This window comes from Paramisgurnus dabryanus, chromosome 8 (genome assembly GCF_030506205.2).
Source record: "Paramisgurnus dabryanus chromosome 8, PD_genome_1.1, whole genome shotgun sequence".
Lineage (NCBI taxonomy): Eukaryota > Metazoa > Chordata > Actinopteri > Cypriniformes > Cobitidae > Paramisgurnus > Paramisgurnus dabryanus.
Window position 1 is genome coordinate 19346260 of NC_133344.1, and position 22832 is coordinate 19369091.

The 22832-nt window shown below is 35.8% G+C and overlaps 2 pseudogenes; one reads left to right on the top strand and one right to left on the bottom strand.

The window, feature by feature from the left end:
* The first annotated feature begins 13864 nt into the window (after nucleotides 1-13864).
* LOC135770403 (olfactory receptor 1M1-like) lies at nucleotides 13865-16367 on the top strand (annotated as a pseudogene).
* Nucleotides 16368-20418: 4051 nt separating this feature from the next.
* LOC135770222 (olfactory receptor 1E1-like) lies at nucleotides 20419-22496 on the bottom strand (annotated as a pseudogene).
* Nucleotides 22497-22832: the final 336 nt, after the last annotated feature.

A 22832-nucleotide genomic window follows, 5' to 3' on the forward strand; every position in this document is an offset into this window, starting at 1 on the left:
AGTAACTTTGAGTTTGATCTTCTGCCAGGGCTGATAATAGAAATTACAAGAATACTTTAAAATGTACAGAAAAAATGCATAAAAATGTTATTTTACGCAAACAAATGTCAAATTCTATAAATACACCTTCATGTAGATTAGAATATAAACTGCATAATATTTGAAACACAAACCTGTACAAATAAACTAAACATAAATCTAAAGAAAGCCTGACTGACCAGTGACAGTTTGACAGTAAGCTTCTTTAAATGACTCAGCTGTGAATAAAAGCTCTTATTCTCTCATAGCAAAGATCACTGGATATGTTTGTCACTGAATCCAAATATATATCCATTGATACGACCCTAGCGAGAGCATTCAAACAACACAATGATGTAATACTAAATGCTTTAACCACATTTGCATAAACAGTTTGTAGTTGACACAAGCTCACTGATCTATATAAATGACTGGATTGCGCATAGAACGCTTGACGTAACTGCGTGAGGTGAAGCCAGCACAGAGTTCGAGCCGCGGAGGGCGCTCAAGATGGCGACGTGAGTGGTTGTGTTTTTCGAGCTGAGACAGAATAATAGGGTCCACGTAATTTAATAACTCTTTAAACTCTAATGTTGCTTAATTTTGTTAACGGAACGTTTTAAAGTTACCTTCCTCAAACTTTTGTGACTTTTTGTGCATTTTAACAACTCTTGATAAGCACGTGTTTGACGGCGTCAGTGACATGGAGGATTCTACGATGGAGACGCAGACTGTGAAGGAAAAGAGAGGTATTAAAGATATCCACTCTTACTCTTGCAAAATTCCGGAAGGCGGTGTCTGTAAAAGTGATCCAAATAGCCCAACGAAACATCAAATTAAAAAAGCTAAGAATGATGATGGTAATGAGTTGTCATTGAAAGAAATGCAGGAGAACATCATCCGCATTTTGACTGAAAAAATTGACCAAAGAGCTGACCAAACTGACATGGCAGTCCAGCAAAACACTTTACAAATCGAAGGACTGAAAAAGTCACTTGATTACTGTTACCAAGACATTGCTGATTTAAAGAAGGAAAATGCAAACCTTAAGACACAATGCATGGAATCTCAAAAGAAAATGGAAGAAATGGAACAGAAAATTAATGATGCAGAGAGGTATAACAGGCGGTGGAATTTACGTCTTTATGGAGTACAAGAGAGATTTGATGAAGACATTAAATCAACAATAAAAGAAATCTGCAGAGAGATTCTCCCGGAGGCTGACTGCATTTCGGTGATGGGTGGCATCGACGTGGTCCATAGGATCGGAAAAGTCCCGGAGCAGAGAAAGAACGTCAAACCGCGACCAGTGATCATCAGGTTTCTGTCCAGGACGGCGAGAGATTTAGTGTGGAGAAATGCCAAAGCCAACGAATATTTGGTGAGGAAACATCTTCGTTTCAAAGAAGATCTTACTGCTGCAGACAAAGAGGCACGCATTAAGCTGTGGCCTCTTGTGGAAAAGGCACGCAAGGAAGGGCAACGAGCATATTTTGTAGGTAACAAAGCTTACGTTGACAAGAAAGAAGTTCGAATGACCTAATGGCTTGAATTATTATGTTACTATTGCACAATCAATATGTGTGATGTGTAGGTAACAAGTTGTAGTTATGGCAAAGACTTGTTTGAATTCCGCCACATGGCATAGCACTGTTAAAAAAGACGTTATATGGAAGGGTTGCAACAAAAAATATTTAAGACCCTAAGTTAATGGTTTATACGTTAAAAGAGTAACTTGAATTGTAAATTGGTTAAGTTGAATGTCTATTTCGGTTGTATCTATAAATGCCAGAGGTTTACGTAATTTATTGAAGAGAAAATCTTTATTTTTGTATTGTAAAGGGAAGGGTGTTGATTTTTATTTTATACAAGAAACACATGCTTGTAAAGATGATGAAAAGTTCTGGAGGAGTCAGTGGGGAAATGATGTATGGTTTTCACATGGAAGTACTAGATCTGCAGGTGTCGCAATACTAAAAGGTAATTTCAAGGGTCAGATCCTCAGCCATGAGAGTGATTGTTCAGGAAGAATGGTAATATTACATATTATTATTGATCATACTCATTACACTCTTGTTAACTCGTATGCCACCAATGATAAACAGCTTAATTATACATTTTTTACGAATATTGAAACTAAATTAAAACATATTAAGAACAAATTCCCATTGACAAAGATAGTATGGGGGGGTGACTTTAATAGTGTGTTTGATGAGGACTTAGATCGTTGGCCATCAAGAAACAGAGACACTCACAGTATAATTAAAGATGTATGTACCCGAGTAGGCTTAATTGATATTTGGCGACTTAGAAATCCAGATAAAAGAATGTACACATGGAACAATAAGGATTATTCACAACAGTCACGCATAGATTTTTTCTTAATATCTGATGATTTAGAAAAGTTTGTCCAATTAATTTCTATAGACCCATCTGTTTTGACTGACCATAAGGCTATAAACATTTCCATTAATTCACGTGATTCTGCTAAATCTAAATTCAAAAAAGGTTACTGGAAACTGAATAAAAAATTATTAGATGACAATCATTTTAAAAGAATGGTAACAAAGCTAATTGACAAACACTGGTCTCAGGCTAAATTTAACAAGGTTTACGGTGTGCAATGGGAGGTAATGAAATATGAAATCAGAAAGTTGGCTATTTCATTAGGGAAATCGATTGCCTTGACTAAAAGATATAAAGAAAATGAAGTTATAAAAGAAATAATACACTTATCTAGTAAAGGTACTTTAAATGTTCATGAATTAACAGATTTATCATCATTACAAGTTCAATTGGATACAATTTATGAAGAAAAGGCAGAAGGTGCATTTATTAGATCAAGGTATAAGTGGATAGAACAAGGAGAAAAAAACACTAAGTATTTTTTTAATTTGGAAAAAAGAAATGGTGAAATGAATTCTATTAGTAAATTATTAATTAATAATGCAGTGGAAGAAGATTCAAAAAAGATATCACAGTTTGTTACTCAGTTTTATAAGGATCTGTATACTTCCAATGTAGTACCTTCTGATCTAAATAGCTTTCTGAATAATTTGGTAGATAAATCTAAAGTTATTAGTGATGATTTTAAGCACTTTTGTGATGAAGAAATAGTGCTTGATGAAATTAAAGAATGTATTGGAAATCTTAAAGACAATCGATCTCCAGGCAATGACGGTTTTATTTCTGAATTTTATAAGGTCTTTCAAAATGAATTAGCCCCATTTTTGTTGGATGTATATAAGGAATCTATAGAAAAAGGAGAATTGCCCACTTCTTTAAAACAAGGTGTCATTACCCTAATCCCAAAGCCAAACAAAAATCATTTTCATTTAGAGAACTGGAGACCCATTAGTTTATTAAATAATGATGCAAAATTGTTTGCCTTAATATTTGCCAAGAGAATGAAGAAAGGATTAAAAGATATTATAGATGAGGAACAGACTGGATTTATACAAGGAAGACACATTAGTAATAACATTAGACTGGTTCTGGATATGGTGGACTATAATGAATATATTTTAGATGAAAGTTTTATTTTATTAATCGATTTTCACAAGGCATTTGACACAATAGAGCACAGTTTTTTGTTTAAAGCAATAAATTTTTTTGGATTTGGTAACTATTTCTTAAATTCTATTAAAACTTTATACAAAGGTTGTACCAGTTCTGTTAAATTAGCAAATGGGACATCTGGAAGATTTGAAATGGGTAGAGGAATAAGGCAAGGATGTCCGATTTCTCCTTTTTTATTTTTGTTGGCAATGCAGATAATGTCTCTTCATATTAAAAAAGGAAATTTTCAGGGTATTACAGCTTTAGGGAAAGAATTTCGGTTGTGTCAGTTTGCAGACGACACCACTTTGTTTTTAAAAGACAGAAATGAAATCTTTAAGGCAGTGAATTGTATGAAAGAATTCTCCATTGCATCTGGGCTAAGAATGAATGTGAATAAATCAGTTTTGTTTCCTTTGAAAGAATGTTCGGTAAACCAAATATGTAATATTCCAGTGGAAAATCAAGTAGTGTATCTTGGAGTGGTGATTTGTAAAGATGAACATTTACGGAATAATTTAAATTTTAACCCAATTATTGATAAAATTAGTAAGAGGTTTAATATTTGGTTGCAAAGGGACTTGTCAATTCAGGGACGGGTATTATTGTCAAAAGCTGAAGGGGTTTCTAGGTCAGTGTATACGTCTTTATCATTGGATGTTCCTCCCAAAGTCACAAAAAAATTAGATCAAATGCTTTTTCAATTTATTTGGAGGAATAAACCACACTATCTGAAAAAAGAAATCTTATGTAATTCCAAAGATCACGGTGGCTTAGAAGTACTGAGTTATGACACATTAAACAAGGTATTTAAAATAAATTGGATTATTCAATATCTAAAGAATAAAGATAGTATATGGAATTCGTTTCCAAACTATTTGTTTAAACAAATGGGTGACCTTGCATTTTTATTAAAATGTAATTATTCAATTGAAAAACTACCAGTTAAACTTGCTAATTTTCATAAACAAGCTCTCTTGGCTTGGACTCTGGCCTATGAATACAACTTTTCCCCTAGGAGATTCTACATTTGGAACAATAAAGATATGCTGTATAAAAACAAAACACTTTTCTTTGACCATTGGTATGAAAATAATATTGTACTAGTTAGTCAGTTACTAAATAAAGATGGGAATTTATTAACGTATAAAGAATTTTTGGATAGATTTAAAATACCCATTAAACCCAAGGAATTTGCTGTTGTGATGGATGCGATTCCCCAAAAGGTATTGACTCTTTTTAAAAATGTATCACAAGATGTAGATCCAAACCTTATTGACATAAAGAACAAAATATTTATTGGGGATATAAATATATTGCAAAACAGAATCACAAATAACTATATTAGAAACAAATTTAATAGAATTGTTTATCCTCCAGCTCGTTTTTTTTGGACTTCTGTTTTTGGGAATGTGAATTGGGGGAAAGCTTGGCGAACAGTGGACAAATTTTTATAAATAATAAAATAAAAGAAGTCTCTTTTAAAATAATGCATAGGATATACCCGGTTAAGCATGTGTTGGAAAGGTTTAAATTGGATATTGATTATTTATGTTGTTTTTGTCAAGGTGAAAAGGAAACCATTTTTCATTTATTTTTTCATTGTATACACACAAAGATGTTTTGGGTTGAATTGGAAAGATTTATTATGAAAAAACTGAACATTGTTTTACAGCTAACTGGACTGGACATATTAATATACTTCAATGATCAAACACTTGATAAAGAAAAGGAATATCTTATTCAGATGTTGATTTTACTGGGGAAATTTCACATTCATAAGGTAAAATGGTCTGACTCCAAACCAAACTTCGTGCACTTTAAAAATGAGCTTAAGAATTACTGTACTATGCTAAAGAACTGTAACAGTAAAAAATCTGACAGAGCTCACATGATTACAAGCAAATATGACATTGCTAGTTGAATGACATCATTTTTTTTCCTTCTCTCTCTCTTTGTTAATTTATTTATTTTAAATAACTCTGGCTTGTTGATTTAAAAATTGTATACTTTTGTTTGATTGAATATTTCTCATTGTACTATTGTTGACTGCAAATAAAAAAAAAAAAAAAAAAAAAAAAAAAAAAAAGAGCCGCCATCTTGGTATACCCAACCGGCAGAGAGCGTCATTGACTTCCATTCAAAATCATGATCAAAATGTACCCCCTTTACAGCGTATCAGCTACACAAGGTTAATTTTTAGGATATGTGTACGTTAATTATTTGTTAAATCTGGTGATATTTGCAATGTTTATGTTTTAATCGGGCAGGATAATGGATTTATAAAAAAACGTTAAGGGGAGTGTGTCTGTGGCATTTGTTAATGACACGGGTATAAATAAAGTTTTTTTTGACATTCAGCTACACTGTGAGGGTCAGCGTTATTTCTCTAAATAAGTTTAAGTAACTTGTAAGTTTACAACATAATTACAAAACTAGCAAACTATTGCATGCACATACGGTACAAAGTATGATTATTTATTCAGATTTCAGAATGAGCACGTTGTTATAAATAATATTAAATATTCTGCGGCCTGTCTGCTGATCTGAATCTGTAATAAAGATGAATGTATAATAACTGATTTAAACGCAAAATGTACAACTTTCAGTAAATAACTATTTACATAATTTGGACGTTTGATTGTAATAATGTACAGGGTAACTTCACATATAAAAACGAAGACGAGTAAAGTGATGTTTTATTATTAAAATCTGATAACGTCCATTGATTTTATAGAACGTTTGGGTATACCAACATGGCGGCGCGGTGGCTTCACAAGTGTGACGTTATGCGCAATCCAGTCATTTATATAGATCAGTGCACAAGCTGTACATCACCTGTCAACATCACCTGTCAACATGGCTGTAGCTACCATTGAGGACACCGAGGTCAAGTCCTCAGCAAGATGCTTGTTTGATTATTGTGTTATGCTTTTTAGTAAATTATAATAAAAGAAAATAAAAATATGCAAAGAAATATGTGCAACTGCAGAAAGGTTTATTAGTCAAAAACATACTTTTTTTTCACAGACCTGCTCAACAGTTACTTTTATATTATCTATTTCTGGAAAGGATTTAGGTTGTTTATATTTTTGTTTTGTACATGGAAGAGCAAGTGTTGTGTCAAAAATACCTTTGTGAGGCCTGCCACAGTGTAGCCAGTAAAAATCCTTTAGCATTATTTTCCTCTTACAGTTTTTTTCGATTGCTAAACGCCAGTGGGCACAACTGGAGTCACATGTGCAAAACTCTAACTACAGTCTGCACAGCAGCAGTTCATGTGGACCAAACTCTAGTTCGTTTTTCATTGCTTGAACACAGTTTTCAAAACTTTACACACTTATTCCATGACTTTAATCACAACCTGCACAACACTGTGGATTTACAGCACTTTGTTCAAATGCTAACACACTGCTGTCAAAACTGTGAATCACACATTCAAAACACAATTGATTTCAGCATTGTGCCTTTCAAACACTGCTGATTGCAATTTCATATAAATATAAATTCCAATTTCATATATATATTTCATTTATATATAATATTACCTTTCATGTACTTTACAGTTTTTTTCGATTGCTAAACGACAGTGGGCACAACTGGAGTCGCATGTGCAAAACTCTAACTACAGTCTGCACAGCAGCAGTTCATGTGGACCAAACTCTAGTTCGTTTTTCATTGCTTGAACACAGTTTTCAAAACTTTACACACTTATCCCATGACTTTAACCACAACCTGCACAACACTGTGGATTTACAGCACTTTGTTCAAATGCTAACACACTGCTGTCAAAACTGTCAACCACACATTCAAAACAGAATTGATTTCAGCATTGTGCCTTTTTGAAACACTGCTGATTGCAATTTCATATATATATTTTATATATATAAAATATTACCTTTCATGTACTTTTAGTTTCTACCTTTATTTTCTCATTACTGTAATTCCGTAAATTACTGCGGACTACTGAAGCAAACTGCTAATTTTCATTTACCTTAAAGAATTACAGTTTTTTTCGATTGCTAAACGACAGTGGGCACAACTGGAGTCACATGTGCAAAACTCTAACTACAGTCTGCACAGCAGCAGTTCATGTGGACCAAACTCTAGTTCGTTTTTCATTGGTTAAACACAGTTTTCAAAACTTTACACACTTATCCCATGACTTTAACCACAACCTGCACAACACTGTGGATTTACAGCACTTTGTTCAAATGCTAACACACTTCTGTCAAAACTGTGAACCACACATTCAAAACAGAATTGATTTCAGCCTTGTGCCTTCAAACACTGCTGATTGCAATTTCATATAAATATAAATTCCAATTTCATTTATATATTTCATTTATATATAATATTACTTTTTATATAAATATGATAGGTAGAGCTTAGAAAGACAAATTTTGGAAATGGAACAAGGAAGACGGGTTTGTGGTGGGAGAAGGGTGGCAGGTAGTGGTCTGATGCTAGAGAAAGGCAGGATTAGCTCCTCAATTATTTGTTTGAATTACAGTATGTACTTTTAGTTTCTACCTTTTTTCCTCATTACTATAATTCCATAAACTACTACAGACTATTGAAGCAAACTGCAAATTTCATTTACCTTAAAGAATTGTTCTGGTCAAAAAATTTCAATAAATCATGTGATAAATCAATCAATAAATACATCATTATTTGAAGAAAATATTACTTTGTATGAAGTCACTGAAATTGTTCAAACTGTAAAGATAAAAATTAGTAATTTCTGTATTGGTGTTTGATGTTAGTGTTTTTCCTCTCAGTGTGTTGTGAGTGACAGTGTGTGTTATCTCAGTGAGGGTTGTGTTTAGTGTTTGGCTGAACTGAGCTGTTTTGAGTCATATGTTAAGAGTTGTGCTCAGGTGACTTTTGGTATTGCAGGTTGTAGTTAGAGTTTTGCACATGTAGCTCCAGTTGTGCCCGCTGACGTTTAGCAATCGAAAAAAAACTGTATGATGTTCTGAAAAAAAAATATAAATCATGTGATAAATCAATAAATAAATCATTATTTGAAGAAAACATTACTTTGTGTGACATCACTGAAATTGTTGAAACTGTAAAGATAAAAAGTTTGTATTTTGTGTATTGGTGTTTGCTGTTAGTGTTTTTCCTCTCAGTGTGTTGTGAGTGACAGTGTGTGTTATCTCAGTGAGGGTTATGTTTAGTGTTTGGCTGCAATGAGCTGTTTTGAGCCATGTGTTAAAAGTTGTGCTCATGTGACTTTTGGTAGTGCAGACTGTAGTTAGAGTTTTGCACATGTCGCTGCAGTTGTGCTCACTGTTGTTTAGCAATTGAAAAAAACTGTAAGTTTCTACCTTTTTTCTCATTACTGTAATTCCGTAAATTACTACAGACAACTGAAGCAAACTGCTAATTTTCATTTACCCTAAAAAATTATGATGTTCTAAAAAAAATATTGTGATAAATCAATAAATAAATCATTCTTTAAAGAAAACATTACTTGGTGTGACATCACTGAAATTGTTAAAACTGTAAAGATATAAAGTTAGTATTTTGTGTATTGGTGTTTGATGTTAGTGTTTTTCCTCTCAGTGTGTTGTGAGTGACAGTGTGTGTTATCTCAGTGAGGGTTGTGTTTAGTGTTTGGCTGCACGGAGCTGTTTTGAGCCATATGTTAAGAGTTGTGCTCAGGTGACTTTTGGTAGTGCAGACTGTAGTTAGAGTTTTGCACATGTAGCTCCAGTTGTGCCCACTGTCGTTTAGCAATCGAAAAAAACTGTAATGTATATATAAAAAATTATAATACTATACAAAGTACTGACAAAATTAATACTGAAATATGCTATTGAAAAATTTTTTTTTAGAAATTATTAGAAAAGCACTTTATCTTTTTAAATACAGGATGAGCAGTAGTACAGTAGTTGGGGTTAACATACAGTAGCTGGGTTTAAGTGCATGTAACATTTTATTTCTTTTTGCCAATTACTGTAAAGAGGCAAAAGTTTCCAGGTCATAACAACAAGTTCATGTCAAAATGAATCCCTGAATTAGACATTTAAATATAATAGATTATGAAATTATATCAATTGATATATTTTGTCCAGCACTTACTTAAATTCACCCAGTAGATGACAACTAATGAATCAGAAATTTCATGGTAAAATTACATAATGTGAATTTTATTGTGACGTTTTTAATACTAAAAATAATTTAACATGCCTTAAATATTAGTCTTTTCACACTTTGTTTCATTTCGGGCTTAATAAGATGTAGAGAAACGTAGGAACTTAATCTCATGGCAAAGGCAAGTTGACTATGTTTTTATTCTGTTCTTGTAATTAAAATAAAACCAAATTTAGTTTAAAATACAGCTAGACAGAGAAAACAATATGTGACACTACTAATGGAGCCATCAGTCTCTGTTTTCTTGTATTAAAATTTTATATTAGAAATAATTTGTAATCCACTTCATTTATAAAAGTGGAAAAAGATTTGTACTAAAGAAGGAAACAAAAAACATGTTTGCAAAACAAGCATTATAGGAGATGTACTGTGACTCAAAACAAACGTCTTCATCATGTTAGGAATCAGAGCATTAGTTTCACCAAAGTCAGCCAAAACCAAATTAAACACACCAATGTATTCTGTGCTTTGCAGACTCCTGTCAAAGGCTATAATGAGAAGAACTATAAATCAAATCAAATCAAAATCAAATCACTTTTATTGTCACATCATCATAGCACATGTGCCTTGGTGAGTGAAATTCTTGGGAGCGTGCTCCAGAAATTGCAGAATTAGTTAACATATAACCAAACAGAAAACAGGTAAAAAATGTGCAATATGCACATTTAACAGGTAAAGATTTGCAATATGCACATACAAATAGTCGGTAAACACGGTGTACTATTGGACATACATACAGTTAGCACTAGACATTATACAAAGAATGTACACAGAATTATACATTATACACAGAATGTACGCTTGCATTATGTAGACATAATTACGCATGAAAATAAAATTCTGCTTAGGTGCAACAGAGTGTACTTGAGCTGGACACAGAAATGTTATGTCCAGTGGGAGCAGGTAGATTATTGTATTAAATAGTTCGGTGTTGGACTGTTAAAGTTAAAGTACAGTGTGTGGCATACCATGTTGTGAAGTATGCTGTAGGGTGTATTAGTTCTGACTGTTCGTTAGTCTGATAGCCTGATGGAAAAAGCTATCCCTTTTGACTGTTCATTAGTCTAATAGCCTGAGGGAAAAAGCTATCCCGCAGTCGGCTAGTGCGGGATCGAATACTGCGGAGACGTCTTCATGAGGGCAGCAAAGAGAGCAGTCTGTGGGACGGATGGCTGGACTCACTGATGATCCTCTGGGATTTCCTTATACACCGCCTAGTGTAGATGTCCTGGAGGGAGGGAAGCTCACCTCCAACAATGTGGCTGGCAGTTCGCACGACCCTTTTCAGAGCTTTGCGGTTGCCAGCGGTGCTGTTTCCAAACCAGGCAGTGATGCAGCCCATCAGAATGCTCTCAATGGTGCAGGTGTAGAATGATCTGAGGTTGCTGGGGCTCATTCCAAACTTCCTCAGCCGTCTCAGGAAGAAGAGGCGTTGGTGTGCCTTCTTCAGCACTGCATCAGTGTGTGTAGACCAGGTGAGATCTTCGCTGATGTTAACGCAGAGGAACTTAAAGCTGCTTACCCATTCCACAGGTGTCTTGTCGATGGTGATGGGTTTGTGTTCTCTGCTCTGTCTCCTGAAATCCACCACCAGCTCCTTGGTCTTGTTGATGTTGAGTAAGAGATGGTTCTCCTGACACCATTTTGTCAGGATGCTCACCTCCTCTCTGTAGGCCATCTCATCGTTGTCAGTGATCAGGCCTATCACCGTTGTGTCATCAGCGAATTTGATGATGACGTTGGAGCTGTGTGTGGCTGTGCAGTCATGTGTGTACAGGGAGTATAGGAGCGGGCTGAGGACACAGCCCTGAGGAGCACCGGTGCTGAGGGTCAGCGGGGATGTAGTGTTGTTGCCCATTCTGACCACCTGACTTCTGCCTGTTGGGAAGTCCAGGATCCAGCTGCACAAAGATCTGTTTAGTCCCAGAGTCTGGAGCTTCACAACAAGTGTGGCAGGCACTATGGTGTTAAATGCTTTCCATGAAAATACTTTTCATGGAAAGTAATGCTTACATTACTTTTAAGTTACTTTTGCGTTACTTTTTCTTACAAAGCTGGACTTGATCTCTTTCAGGCCTTGCAGGTGTTTTTTTATGTTCGCAAAAATGTCAAGCTCTGGCCTGCCACACTGTCAGAAAAAAAGGTACAAAACTCTACAAGGTACCATTTTGTACCTTTACAGGTATATAAACATAATACAATCTTGTACCTTTTGGGGTACATTACTGTTCCTTAAGGATCTATTTTGTACCTTTAAAGGTACAGGTAACTGTTTTGTACCCCTAAAATTGAACTGGTACAAAATTGTTCCTTAAGGTACACAATTGGTCCTTAGGGTATAATATTAGACCCCATAAGCTACAACATTTGAATGTGTTTTATAGCCATAAAGGTACAAAAAGGTACCTTTTAGGGAACCATCCCAGTGACAGAAAATGGAACAACTTTGTCTGAACATCACATGGCATGGACACATGACACACACCTGAGAGGAACCCACAATAATTGGGAGCATACTCATTAACCAATCAATCAATTAACAAAAATAAATGAATATTTAGCCATTCTCACCTTGTTTGTTATTGTGCCAATTGACTCCTAACATGATAAAGACTTTTTTATGAGCCACAGTACATCTCCTATGGCCTGGCGATTTTTAAGTAGTCCTCCACAAATCTTCTGTAATAACCTGAAAATCCGAGGAAGCGTTTCAGTTCTTCTCTGTTTTTCTACTAAGGGAAAACGTGAAGGATTAAAACACCACGGACTTTACACACATAGGAACCCCACGTAGGGGACACAATGTGGGTGCCTAGCGTAAACCTGGTTTACAGAGAATACATCTAGTGAGAGGCTCCTGTGGAGAGCTGGAGACAGAGGATGGGTTATGAGCCCTTGTGAGTCTCCAGAACTCCTGTGAAGAACCGGAGGACCAGGAAGGGTTATGAGCCTGCTTGAAACTACGGAAATCTTCTGAAGACCTGGGGATGAAGGAGGAATTCGCTCTTTTCGTGACAGAGTGGGTTCCGGCTGAAAAGCTGGCAGAACGGAAACAAAACGAAACTAAGGATTCCCCACCCGGCCCTCCTCCTGTGGGAGTGGAGTGGTGCCTTCACCATTTCCCGAAGAGCGATCCCCTCCATCTCCAGGTCGCCGTCTCAGGGCCGCTTCGATTTACGTTTTCCACCCTCGGAAGCTGGCTGAGCGGGCGGGGTGGGCTGCTGGTGACCGGTTCCTCGCTTCTTTGAAGAAGAGCCACGGGAAGGAATGGATGCGGTCGCTGCAGGACGCCCTAGGAGAGGGGCAGACTGAGGCGTCGACGTCGCCAGGGCAGGAGCGCTTCCGACGCGGTATTAGCGATGGCCTCAGTCTGCTTCTGGGACCGTCTAGCAGAACAGGCCTAGACATAGCACAACCGACTGCCCATGCGGTGACCTTGGTTGCGCGAAGCGCCAGATTGGTAGCCGCATGGAGTTTGGTAAATGCCACCGAATCATGACCTCCCTCATGCAGATCCCTTAGAGCCTTGGCCTGGTCTGAGGGATCATCTGAGTTAATCTGTTATTTAAAAAAAATTAAAGTGTTATTTTCTACAATTGAATCAGCATGATATACAGCTTGTGTAGGGCTTAAACTAGGCTCAATGGTGACCCAAACATACAAATACAAGTATTTAGTATTTGAAAGAGGTTGTGCAGAAGAGTATATTTTTTGCTTGGGCTGAGATCAGGCTGATTAAAATTTATTTTGAAGGAAGAAACTCAATGCTTTTTGTTCTCACAGCATAAACAACATCACTTTAGGGTCGTATCAATGGATACATATTTGGATAAAGTGACAAACATATCCAGTAAGAAAATAAGCTAAGAGTAAATTAAAGAAGCTTACAACCATTAAACTATCACTGGTCACTCAGGCTTTCTTTAGATTTATGTTTAGTTTATCTGTCCAGGTTTGTGTTTCAAATATTATGCAGTTTATATTCTGATTTACTTGAAGGTGTGTTTCTAGAATTTGACAATTGCTTGTGTGAAATAAAATTTTTATGCATTTCTTTCTGTACATTTTTAAGTATTCTTGTAATTTCTATGATCAGCCCTGGCAGAAGATCAAACTCAAAGTTACTATGAATGCCAATGATACCAGTTTATTCAATGTGAATGTCTCAATTGTGCGTCCTGAATACTTTTTCATTGCTGGACTTACGGGTGTACCATACAGCCGCTATTATTATATTTTCTTATTTTGCACTTACATTATTGCTGTAATTGGGAACTATACAGTTCTTCTCATTATAGCCTTTGACAGGAGTCTGCACAGCCCAAAGTACATTGGTGTGTTTAATTTGGCTTTGGCTGACTTTGGTGAAACTAATGCTTTGATTCCTAACATGATGAGGACGTTTGTTTTTGAGTCACAGTACATCTCCTATAATGCTTGTTTGGCAAACATGTTTTTTGTTTTCTTCTTTAATACAACACAATGTTTTACACTTCTTGTTCTGGCATATGATCGGTTTGTTGCAATTTGCCTTCCACTCAGATATCACACCATTGTATGTTCAGCAGTATGGGCATTTAACGCTTTTCTGATGGCCCTGTCTGTGTATTTTATCAGCGAACTTTCATTGTGTAAATCTAATGTAATACAAAGTTTTTTTTTGTGATCATGGACCAGTGTATAGGTTGGCATGTAATGACAATAGCTTTAATTCTTTTATAGGAAAACTAAGCACAGGTTTGTACCTTATAGCACCATTGATTCTTATCTTGCTATCACATCTAGGCATTTTTCTTGCCTTAAGTAAAATCACAATTTGGGAAGGACATTTGAAAGCTTTGAAGACCTGTGTTTCTCACCTGCTGTTGGTAACTTCACTATTTCTTCCAATTATTTGCATTTATCTTATTGTATCAACAACTTATCTTTCCCCCAATGCAAGAATCATCAGCGAATCTCTGGCATATGCGACTCCGCCAATGTTAAATCCCATTATTTATGTTTTAACCCTTGTGTGGTGTTCGTATTTTTGTTACTTAGACGATGTTTGTGGGTCTGGTGGACCCAGAGCATTATTAGTATCTTAAACCAATGCATTCATACAAATTTATGTAATATTGTTTACAGATGTTAACTTTTGCCTTATTGCAAGTAATATAGACAGAATTTATGGTTAATATTGTTCATTTACCACTGGTAGAGGACTATTTATAAACTAAAGTGCCATTCGTTTTTGTGGTAATATGAAATAAAAGAAGGAAATTCTATTCTGATCCAGATATTGGGGGGAAAATCATATTTATCTTAAATAAGTATAAATGAAACAAAGTTTTTCATCACTGTTGATGTTTAATTATTTGAACTTTTTGAAATTGTACACATTTGTGTCAGTCTACACAGCACAGGCCCCAAACTGAACAGATGCCGTATCATAAGACATCATCCACACTAAACACATAACGTGTTCATGCCAGCCAACAAAACACATAAGAAGCAAATTTTTAATGTGTAGCTGTGTTGTGTATGCATTTCTTGCATTTTATACACATATACTGTGTGCATCTGGTCCACACACATTGAAGTACAATGTGTTGCTATTGGCCACAACTAAGAATGATGAAAATACATGGATAATATTTTACTTTCTCTATTATTCACTCTCTCTCTCTCTCTCTCTCTCTCTCTCTCTCTCTCTCTCTCTCTCTCTCTCTCTCTCTCTCTCCCTCTCTCTCTCTCTCTCTCTCACACACACACACACACACACACACACACACACACATCTTTGTGGGACATTTGGTCCCCACAACGTGATAAATAGCAGGTACACACACCATAGGTTTTGTGGTAAACCCATGGTTTTACAAATGGTAATCAATATACCAAATAACCATGATTACTACTCTTTTACTACAATAAAACTATGGATTTTTTATAATGGTAAAATGTAGAATGGTTCCTGTTAGACAGAAGGTAAAGTGTTTGGGACAGTAGGTACAGACAAATGTCCATGCACGGCATATAACATGTTGTATCCTTGCGGCATTACAGCAAAAGCAGAAGGAGAAAACTCTGACATGCATCCATCACATATGTACAGACATGTATACAAACACACTCATGCACTCACAGGAGTACCAGGTAGGAGAAAAACAGAGTGAAGTTACATAGCACATTCAATTTTTACACTTTTATTAACCCTGGGTCCAGTGGACCCGAACACCACATATGTAATATAAATGTGTAGGGGGGGTGTACAGTGTACATTAATTATAAAGTTGTTTATTTTTATGTTCTTCATAGAAAATGAGCCAAGGCCAATGAATCTGAGGTTGAAACAACAATTAATTGCATAATTTTTCTTTCAGTAAACATTCAAAACGGGTCCCACAGACCCGAACACCACACAAGGGTTAAACACAGCTGAAATAAAACTTTTAATTTGAAAAGTGTTTAAAAACAGGGCTGCGTTCTCCGAAACTACCTTAACGCTACGTCGTTCTTAAGTTGTACCTTAAGCTGTACCTTATCGCTAATACGTGTTTGCCGAAACGTTCTTAGTTACGTATACCTTCTGTAAGTCATATGTTCGTAAGGTTGGTCTGGAGCACTCTTAGCTATACCTTATCCCACATGACTCCACTAGGGTCCATCACTTTCATAAAAGCTTACATTGCAGTCTATGTAATACGACTAAATATGTGTAAAAAAAAGTTGCAATACACTTCGTGTTTATTTAGGCAAATATTTTTATATTTAAAGAATAAAACATTTAAATTAAATAATTAGACATCATTACATTGATAGTTGTTAGATTTTTCATTATGTTTTCCAAAGGGACGTCATCAGCTGCGAACTATTAAATGCTACAGGATTAAGAAACTATTTAAAATATATATTTTGGGTGATGGAGTTGGTAATACTGGCAGCCATACAGCGAATCCTACTATTTCATTTGTGCATTTCATATCCGTTAAATCTTAGACTACCGGCTAGTATTTTAGCTGCATAAATATATCAGGAAAAATTACAAAAAAACTAATTATGATTATTAATGTTCATTCGACTTTGCATCGAAGTTTTTTAATGTTTTATAACTTTGAGGCAACTGCATGCCATATTCTTTATAAACATTCAAAATAAACTGCGCACTTGATTAATGCTTGTATAGTTTCCTAAGGTCAACAAAATTTCCACATTAAAACTAATCAAAGCTAAAATCTACAGCAATCATACTATATATTTATATAGGCTATTATATAATATTTTATATGTTATATTTAGACAGACAGGCTCCAGAAATTCGTCCATTAAGCTTTATCCGCATTGTAACCACGCTGCTTGCGCATCCAGTGTCCAAGCACAATAAACGCGTGAACTAATGAACAACAGCAGTTTGTTTTTATATATTTTTAGTGTAATGCACAGCCAAGTACCTGCACGACCCACTTTATTCCCCTGTGCAACGCACTTATTGGGAACCCCTAATATAAATGATCCTTTCAAGGCATAGCGGATGAATTAGAGCAGTTTAAACATGATACGTTTGGAAATAAAGTTGCGGGTTTTGCACGGGTTTGATATAAAATGAAGGTTGAATTTAGTTGTTTGCAATTTGAAATATTTTTTACCAGATATTGCTAATAAATTTAACTTGAACTATTTCTAAAATGTTTCTTTAATAAATAACACCGCTATCTCACAACGCAGCGAAACCTATTACATGAAGTGAATAATTGATTGTCGAGCGATCGATATCAACCTATTCAGCACCTCCACCATGGACAGCACCCGCTAAGGTCGAACTTAAGAAGGTTTACCTTAAGCAACATCCTAAGGTATAGTTCGGAGAACACACGTAGGAAAGGTATACCTGTAGTTAAGGTTTACCTTAAGAGTCTTCGTAGCGCGCTAAGAGAGAACGTTATCGGAGAACGCACCCCAGGTCTGTACCAAGTTAAGGGATTTCAAACGTACTGTAATTCAGTAAAACTTGTAAATGTACTTTTTTATTAACTTTTAATAATAAATTGGTAACAGTTTTGTTTTAAAACAGAATGAATTAATACATTTATGTAATTAATTAATTTTATTAAATGTAAAAGTATTGTAAGTGTTGTGAAGTCATTATAGGTTGGGATGCAATAAGTCCCTGAAGACCTGTTATTTTTCCTCTCTGCATACACATTGTTTAAATTATGTTTTCTTTTTTCTTCAATGCAAGAGTCATCAGCACATCACTGTCATCTGTTGTTCTAACAATGTTAAATCCCATCAATTACATTTTAAATAATTTTTAATATCCTTCTGAAAAAAACCAACAATTAGAAAGATAATTTTAAAAATGACTGTGCTGTTTGTTTTTTAATGTATATATATTTTTGTAATGTATATTACAGCAAATTTCCTTAAAAGGCTGCCTTTCATGTATGTCTAGCAGTAAATCTAGTTTGTGTCATCTATTATATTTACTGGCATAGTCAGTGTAGTAGACTAAAAACATTACATAGTCAATTTCACTACAACTGCAACAACGCATCCAGCTGGTATTTTATGTTATGGACCTCAGCAAAGAGTTTCCCCAGTTTCATCTGCTATTTAAACTTCACAAACACTTTAAATTTGTATAGATTTAATTTGCTGTCAATAGTATATCATTCATATGGCAAAAACAAAGAAAAGCGTTTTGGCAAACAAGCCTATGTCCCTGACGAAGGCTTGTTTGCCGAAACGCGTCAGAGTTTTAATAGGTTTATTTTGACCAAGCTGTATTAATAAAGGGTTTTTACTTTTTTAGAGAGTGCCTTGGAGTTTTTTAGTTTTTGCCATACCACTATTCTCCTATCTAAAGAGCACCTTTTACATATTTTTTGAGTCCGGGCAGCGCTCCTTTTTTTATGTTGGAAAAAATGCCACGAAAGTGATAAAATTCTTGTAGTTTTATTGTCATAGCTGTGTTTTGAACTTTATATTCTCTTTCAGTTTAAATGATTTTGAAGTTTATATTTTATAGTTAACATTTTCATCTAGTGTGAATGGCCCTTAGGCCTTGTTGTTTTGGTGTATGATCGGTTTGTTACCACAAAAATATACCATTGTGGCAAATAGTGTCATGTCTTTAGTTTTTTTAAAAATAGAAATAAAATACATCTGCAACTGAATACATTTCTTCAGAGCAATTTATTAAAATGCATCATAACACACTGAGTAAACAAGCAACTAACAGTTACATTTACACTGGTGCTCTTATTACATGTACAGGACACTGATTGTGTGTGTTGATGATGCTGATGAAACTGTTATTAAATTAACAAAAACATATACTGTACAAAACTGTATACTGTAACTGTCACGGCTAGTCCGTGTCATGTTTTGTGTATTGCACTGATCCATCTCACCTGGACACTCATTGACTCATTACACCAATACACTACACCTGTCTTGTGTTTAATTGTCTTAGTATTTATATGCCTTGTTTCTGTCACACCGGTTGCCGGATTATTGTCATTACAACCCTGTCTGTTCCCTGTGTTGGATGTTCCTGTTTTCTTGTTTTCCTGTGTTCCTGTATTCACCATGTCAGCCCTTGTGTTTTTATTATTAAATGTTATTTATTTTGAACTTTGCGTTTGCGTCCTGTCACTCCTACCCAGTCATGACAGAATAATCCGGCCAAACTGGACGCAGCAAGTTCATGGAGGGCGGCTCCCCCAGGAGTTTCATCGAGGGGGAGTAGTGACATCGGGGTTCATTCCCCATCAGCCCCGATGTCTCTTGGGGACCACCGTGAGCGATCGCTCGCTCCTGCGGGCCTGCAGGAGGAGGATCGGCCCAGGCGGTCCCCCAACGGTTGAGTCGTCGTCGACGGTCCCTCGGAGGACCACCGTCCCGCTCGTAGGGGGATCCGGAACGGACCACGCCCGATCATTTCCCCGGGGTGGCTACCGAGTGAGGGTCTCCATTTCCACGAGGGGACGGGAGATGACTTCCGGGGGGCACCTCATCGTCGACGATTCCCAGAAGGGGGGTAATTCGTCTGCCTCGGTTCTCGGAGCGATCGCTCCGGTTCTCCTGGCGCAGTCCGGCCCACCGTCCTGTTGGTTTCGTCTCGGTGGCTGCCGGCTTCGCCAGGGTCCCCAAGCCCTCCACCCCTCCCTTGGACTCTCGCTACCAGACTTTGTTTTTGTTTTGTGTTTATGTGAGTGTCTGGTAGCCACTCGTAGAGGGAGGGGTTATGTCACGGCTAGTCCGTGTCATGTTTTGTGTATTGCACTGATCCATCTCACCTGGACACTCATTGACTCATTACACCAATACACTACACCTGTCTTGTGTTTAATTGTCTTAGTATTTATATGCCTTGTTTCTGTCACACCGGTTGCCGGATTATTGTCATTACAACCCTGTCTGTTCCCTGTGTTGGATGTTCCTGTTTTCGTGTTTTCCTGTGTTCCTGTATTCACCATGTCAGCCCTCGTGTTTTTATTATTAAATGTTATTTATTTTGAACTTTGCGTTTGCGTCCTGTCACTCCTACCCAGTCATGACAGTAACCTTTAAATTAACACATTGTTTCAGACACGGGACAACTGTTGGAGGTGTTTCCCTGTCCCGTCATGATATAAACTCCAGACATATGGATCATGTCCTCTTTGATTTAGCGCCTATTTTTGTCCTTTGCAATCATGCCACTAAGACTTTTCTCACCTCATCTGTTCTTAAACAATAAATAAATGGGTTAATCATTGGTGGCAAGAGGCTATACAACATTATAAAGACCAATCGCAAATCAGTACTGAACTTTATGTTAATATTGCTAGACAAATAATTAAAACATCTGGGTAAGAAAAACAGAGCAATAATGATGAGCGGAAGACTGCAGGTGGACAAAGTCTTCAGTCTTCCTTGAGCGCTCAATATACAAAAAAAACTTTGTAATATAACTTGCGGGGTACCTCAAGGACTGGTCCTAGGACCTATACTTTTTCTACTATATGTAAATGACATTGTGTCTGTGTCACAATCACTTAAGTGCATACTATTTGCGGATGATACCACGTTGTTTTATTCAGGGAAAAATATAAAAGATATCCTACACATTGTAGAGAATGAATTTCAGAAGATTATTAAGTGGTTCAATGCCAATGCATAGTCCCTAAATATCAGTAAAACTAAATTTATGATATTTTGTAGTAAAAGGAAATATGTCGAAAACATCACTGTTCATTAATGGATTAGAAATCGAAAGGGTATATGAGATTAAGTTTCTAGATATTGTGATTGATGAACATTTGACATGGAAATCACATATTGATAATATCAAACTCAAAGTATCCCAAATAATAGCAGTGCTGTATAAAGTTAAAAATTCTCTAAATAAGAATGCATTGTTTTTTTATTACTCATTGATTGTGCCATATCTGACTTATTGCATTGAAGTGTGGGGAAGTGCCTGTAAAATATACATTAATCCAATTTTAGTTTTACAAAACAATTGTGATTAGAGTTATTAGTGGAAGTGGATATAGAGATCCAACAATTTTTTTATTCAAACAACTAAAAACATTACAATTTAATGGATTAGTAGAGTGTAACCTTCTAAATACCACATATAAACCCCATTTGGAAAATTTACCAAACAATTTGCAAAACAAATTCTCCAAGAGGAAAAGTAGATATGAACTAAAAGGTACTGAGTTTAAAAAAAAAAACTTGGTTCCAATCAGCTTTAAAGGAAAAATGTGTCACAATCAAAGGAGTTAGTTTTTGGAACAGTCTTGATTGTAGAATTAAAACTTCTAAGTCCATTCATGTGTTTAAGACATATTTAAAATTGTCACTGTTGCGTAAATACAATACTGTGGAGTAGCAGATCAACTTTATTGATGTATTTTGTGTTTTGATGTCGTAGAAAAAAAGAGACGGCTGCATAAGACAGCTTAAATTAATTGGAACTGTAAATGATTTTGTGCTGATAGGGGGCAGACATTATAAGTTTTTAACTTCTTTCTTCTCCTTTTTATTCATGTTAAATGCTGTTGTTGCATTTGTTTTTAAATGAATGAAATCAATAAAGAAATGAAAAAATGAAAAATACGCAGAATGGCCACAATGATAGCACAGTAAGAGAAAACAATAATAGAAAGTGAACCCAGCAGCACTACCATTCCATAAATAAAAGCAGGATAACCGTACTCTTCTCAGTCAGAGCACGCCAGTGTTGTAATGGCAATATGTTCACAGTTACAATGTACAATAGAGTTTCCTGCACAGTAGCGTGTAAGCTCTTATGATTATCATCAGTGGGCCCACCAGACCCAAAAACCAAGAGCCAAAGATTAAAATGAAAACATTTCCGTCCGTCATAATGTTGTGATATCGGAGTGGGAAACATATGGCTGCACAGCGATCTATAGCCATAACTGCCTACAGACATGAAGTGACTGAACCAAAATAATGCACAAAAAACATTTGAAGAAAGCAAATGAAATGCATCCATCTTTAAACCAATACCTGTCGATTATCTTTGGTATTGCAGTGGTGCTGAAGAGTACATCACACACAGCAATATTTACAATGCAGTAATATACAGGCTTCTGAAGGGTCTTAGATAATAAAAATAATGTAATAAATACAGCATTTTACATCAGTGTACACACATAAACAAATAAAAAGACTGCTGACACAATGCCATAATATTGAGGCTGAAGTCCTGGAAAGCCAGAAATGACAAAATCCTTTATAAAAGTGATGTTTCCCATTGACACGATGAATTGTCCTTTAAGTCCCAGTTTTAGCATTCCGTATGGACACAATATACATTCACAATATCAACACATTAGATTATTTAACATTTCTGAACATTTTTTAAAGCATAATAATTGTTGATATTGAAATCCACCAGTTTTGTTAAGCCAGTGACTAGCTGGTTAAGGAACTTAGAGAAGGGTTTATATACCCCTTTTAAGAGGGACCATAAGTGGTTATAGTTAGTTATCACCAGACAACATAATTTATATCAGAGAACGTTCAAAATTGCATGACATAAAACAGCATAAAAGCTCCCAGGATAATCAGAGCATTAGTTATCTCTCATA